The sequence below is a fragment of the Carettochelys insculpta genome, chromosome 2 (genome assembly GCF_033958435.1).
Source record: "Carettochelys insculpta isolate YL-2023 chromosome 2, ASM3395843v1, whole genome shotgun sequence".
NCBI lineage: Eukaryota > Metazoa > Chordata > Testudines > Carettochelyidae > Carettochelys > Carettochelys insculpta.
This window is the reverse complement of record NC_134138.1, coordinates 42,831,298-42,836,297: the sequence shown is the minus strand read 5'-3', so window position 1 is coordinate 42,836,297 and position 5,000 is coordinate 42,831,298. Positions and strand designations below refer to the sequence as shown.

The window sequence follows — 5,000 nt, the reverse complement described above, 5'->3', positions numbered from 1 at the left end:
CCACAACCGAGACCCAGGGCCTTCCCCGCTCTCAACCACCTCCACCCACGGTCCCCCTCCACCGGGCTTAATAGTCCACAACCGAGACCCAGGGCCTTCCCCGCTCTCAACAACCTCCACCCACGGTCCCCCTCCACCGGGCTTAATAGTCCACAACCGAGACCCAGGGCCTTCCCCGCTCTCAACAACCTCCACCCACGGTCCCCCTCCACCGGGCTTAATAGTCCACAACCGAGACCCAGGGCCTTCCCCGCTCTCAACAACCTCCACCCACGGTCCCCCTCCACCGGGCTTAATAGTCCACAACCGAGACCCAGGGCCTTCCCCGCTCTCAACAACCTCCACCCACGGTCCCCCTCCACCGGGCTTAATAGTCCACAACCGAGACCCAGGGCCTTCCCCGCTCTCAACCACCTCCACCCACGGTCCCCCTCCACCGGGCTTAATAGTCCCCAACCGATACCCAGGGCCTTCCCCGCTCTCAACAACCTCCACCCACGGTCCCCCAAGACGCACGTTCCAAGCCTTAACCCTCAGACCATCCACCCCCCGGGGGGGACCCCACACCCACCTGACCCCAACTCACTCCCACCAAAAACACCACCACCGCCACCGCCTCAACGGCCTGCCCCACCCAGCACTCCCACACACACACCTGCCCCACCAACGCTCCACACACGCTTTCTTCCCTCTCCCCGACCCGACCCAAGCCATCGCACCGCACCGGGTGAGGGCCTAAGCTTCCTCGCCCGCCCCCCCGCCCCCGACACGCAGGCAGGCAGAGGGAAAGGCCTCAGCGCCCCCCAGGACCGTCGCGCCGCCTTGGCCTCACGGCTTCCCTGCTCCCGCACGGCAGACACACGCCCCGCTCTACCCCCGCTGGGGCCAAAAGCTGCCTACGGCACCTGGGATTCCCAGGCGGTCACCCATCCAGGTACTAGCCAGGCCCGGGACGGTTTACCTTCCGAGATCGGACGAGATCGGGGGCATTCGGTCCGGTATGGCCGTAGGCCCCCGCCTCCCCGGGCTTTAGCGTCAGCAGCCTGGCCTCAGTCAGCCGGGCCCAAACAATTAACCCGGAGGCCGGGCCGAGGGAAAACTTCCTCCGAGCCGGCCCAAGGGGAAGGGAGGACGAGGACGCCGGGCCCGGGAGGTGACAGGACGTGCACGTCAGACCCGGGAAGCTGTGTGCCCCGAGGTTAACCCCCGGGCCGGGGCGGGGAGAGAAAAATGTTCTAAGTCCGGTAGGGACAGCAGGTCAACCCCGGCCGCCGTAGCAGAGGTTGACCTGGTGTCCGATTCGCTCCCCGGGCACCAGGTCAACCTCGGGCGCTTTAGCGGAGGTTGACCTGGTGTCCGATTCGCTCCCCGGGCACCAGGTCAACCTCGGGCGCTTTAGTGGAGGTTGACCTGGTGTCAGATTCGCTCCCCGGGCACCAGGTCAACCTCGGGCGCTTTAGCAGAGGTTGACCTGGTGTCCGATTCGCTCCCCGGGCACCAGGTAAACCGTGGCCGCTTTCAGCGGAGGTTGACCTGGTGGCCGATCCCCTCCTCGGGCTCCAAGTCCGGCAGGGACAGCAGGTGAACCCCGGCCGCTTTAGCAGAGGTTGACCTGGTGTCCGATTCGCTCCCCGGGCACCAGGTAAACCGTGGCCGCTTTCAGCGGAGGTTGACCTGGTGGCCGATCCCCTCCTCGGGCTCCAAGTCCGGCAGGGACAGCAGGTGAACCCCGGCCGCTTTAGCAGAGGTTGACCTGGTGTCCGATTCGCTCCCCGGGCACCAGGTAAACCGTGGCCGCTTTCAGCGGAGGTTGACCTGGTGGCCGATCCCCTCCTCGGGCTCCAAGTCCGGCAGGGACAGCAGGTGAACCCCGGCCGCTTTAGCAGAGGTTGACCTGGTGTCCGATTCGCTCCCCGGGCACCAGGTAAACCGTGGCCGCTTTCAGCGGAGGTTGACCTGGTGGCCGATCCCCTCCTCGGGCTCCAAGTCCGGCAGGGACAACAGGTCAACCCCGGTTCCGGGCGGGGAGAGAAAAATTTTCTAAGTCCGGCAGGGACAGCAGGTCAACCCCGGCCGCCGTAGCAGAGGTTGACCTGGTGTCCGATTCGCTCCCCGGGCACCAGGTCAACCTCGGGCGCTTTAGCAGAGGTTGACCTGGTGTCCGATTCGGTCCCCGGGCACCAGGTAAACCGTGGCCGCTTTCAGCGGAGGTTGACCTGGTGGCCGATCCCCTCCTGGGGCTCCAAGTCCGGCAGGGACAGCAGGTCAACCCCGGTCCCAGGCGGGGAGAGAAAAAATTTCCAAGTCCGGCAGGGACAACAGGTCAACCCCGGTTCCGGGCGGGGAGAGAAAAATTTTCAAAGTCCGGCAGGGACAGCAGGTCAACCCCGGCCGCTTCAGCGGAGGTTGACCTGGTGTCCGATTCGGTCCCCGGGCACCAGGTAAACCGTGGCCGCTTTCAGCGGAGGTTGACCTGGTGGCCGATCCCCTCCTCGGGCTCCAAGTCCGGCAGGGACAACAGGTCAACCCCGGTCCCAGGCTGGAGAGAAAAATTTTCTAAGTCCGGCAGGGACAACAGGTCAACCCCGGTCCCAGGCGGGAGAGAAAAATTTTCTAAGTCCGGCAGGGACAGCAGGTCAACCCCGGCCGCTTCAGCGGAGGTTGACCTGGTGTCCGATTCGGTCCCCGGGCACCAGGTAAACCGTGGCCGCTTTCAGCGGAGGTTGACCTGGTGGCCGATCCCCTCCTCGGGCTCCAAGTCCGGCAGGGACAACAGGTCAACCCCGGTCCCAGGCTGGAGAGAAAAATTTTCTAAGTCCGGCAGGGAGAACAGGTCAACCCCGGTCCCAGGCGGGAGAGAAAAAATTTCTAAGTCCGGCAGGGACAACAGGTCAACCCCGGTCCCAGGCGGGAGAGAAAAATTTTCTAAGTCCGGCAGGGACAACAGGTCAACCCCGGTCCCAGGCGGGAGAGAAAAATTTTCTAAGTCCGGCAGGGACAACAGGTCAACCCCGGTCCCAGGCGGGAGAGAAAAATTTTCTAAGTCCGGCAGGGACAACAGGTCAACCCCGGTCCCAGGCGGGAGAGAAAAATTTTCTAAGTCCGGCAGGGACAACAGGTCAACCCCGGTCCCAGGCTGGAGAGAAAAATTTTCTAAGTCCGGCAGGGACAGCAGGTCAACCCCGGCCGCTTTAGCAGAGGTTGACCTGGTGTCCGATTCGCTCCCCGGGCACCAGGTCAACCTCTGGCGCTTTAGCAGAGGTTGACCTGGTGTCAGATTCGCTCCCCGGGCACCAGGTCAACCTCGGTCGCTTTAGCAGAGGTTGACCTGGTGTCCGATTCGCTCCCCGGGCACCAGGTAAACCGTGGCCGCTTTCAGCGGAGGTTGACCTGGTGGCCGATTCCCTCCTCGGGCTCCAAGTCCGGCAGGGACAGCAGGTCAACCCCGGTCCCAGGCGGGGAGAGAAAAAATTTCTAAGTCCGGCAGGGACAACAGGTCAACCCCGGTCCCAGGCTGGAGAGAAAAAATTTCTAAGTCCGGCAGGGACAACAGGTCAACCCCGGTCCCAGGCGGCAGAGAAAAAATTTCTAAGTCCGGCAGGGACAACAGGTCAACCCCGGTCCCAGGCGGGAGAGAAAAATTTTCTAAGTCCGGCAGGGACAACAGGTCAACCCCGGTACCGGGCGGGAGAGAAAAATTTTCTAAGTCCGGCAGGGACAACAGGTCAACCCCGGTCCCAGGCGGGAGAGAAAAATTTTCTAAGTCCGGCAGGGACAACAGGTCAACCCCGGTTCCGAGCGGGAGAGAAAAATTTTCTAAGTCCGGCAGGGACAACAGGTCAACCCCGGTCCCGGGCGGGAGAGAAAAAATTTCTAAGTCCGGCAGGGACAACAGGTCAACCCCGGTCCCAGGCTGGAGAGAAAAAATTTCTAAGTCCGGCAGGGACAACAGGTCAACCCCGGTCCCAGGCGGCAGAGAAAAATTTTCTAAGTCCGGCAGGGACAACAGGTCAACCCCGGTCCCAGGCGGGAGAGAAAAATTTTCCAAGTCCGGCAGGGACAACAGGTCAACCCCGGTCCCAGGCGGCAGAGAAAAAATTTCTAAGTCCGGCAGGGACAACAGGTCAACCCCGGTCCCAGGCTGGAGAGAAAAAATTTCTAAGTCCGGCAGGGACAGCAGGTCAACCCCGGCCGCTTCAGCTGAGGTTGACCTGGTGTCCGATTCGCTCCCCGGGCACCAGGTAAACCGTGGCCGCTTTCAGCGGAGGTTGACCTGGTGGCCGATCCCCTCCTGGGGCTCCAAGTCCGGCAGGGACAACAGGTCAACCCCGGTCCCAGGCGGGAGAGAAAAATTTTCTAAGTCCGGCAGGGACAACAGGTCAACCCCGGTTCCGAGCGGGAGAGAAAAATTTTCTAAGTCCGGCAGGGACAACAGGTCAACCCCGGTACCGGGCGGGAGAGAAAAAATTTCTAAGTCCGGCAGGGACAACAGGTCAACCCCGGTCCCAGGCTGGAGAGAAAAAATTTCTAAGTCCGGCAGGGACAACAGGTCAACCCCGGTCCCAGGCTGGAGAGAAAAAATTTCTAAGTCCGGCAGGGACAACAGGTCAACCCCGGTCCCAGGCGGCAGAGAAAAAATTTCTAAGTCCGGCAGGGACAACAGGTCAACCCCGGTCCCAGGCGGGAGAGAAAAATTTTCCAAGTCCGGCAGGGACAACAGGTCAACCCCGGTCCCAGGCGGCAGAGAAAAAATTTCTAAGTCCGGCAGGGACAACAGGTCAACCCCGGTCCCAGGCGGCAGAGAAAAAATTTCTAAGTCCGGCAGGGACAACAGGTCAACCCCGGTCCCAGGCGGGAGAGAAAAATTTTCTAAGTCCGGCAGGGACAACAGGTCAACCCCGGTCCCAGGCGGCAGAGAAAAATTTTCTAAGTCCGGCAGGGACAACAGGTCAACCCCGGTCCCAGGCGGCAGAGAAAAATTTTCTAAGTCCGGCAGGGAC

At 61.9% G+C, this 5,000-nt stretch overlaps 1 non-coding gene across 1 annotated transcript; it reads right to left on the bottom strand.

The window, feature by feature from the left end:
- Positions 1-893: 893 nt before the first annotated feature.
- LOC142009788 (5S ribosomal RNA) lies at positions 894-1,012 on the bottom strand. Its single transcript, XR_012644566.1, has one exon. It is a non-coding gene; the product is annotated as a 5S ribosomal RNA (ribosomal RNA).
- Positions 1,013-5,000: the final 3,988 nt, after the last annotated feature.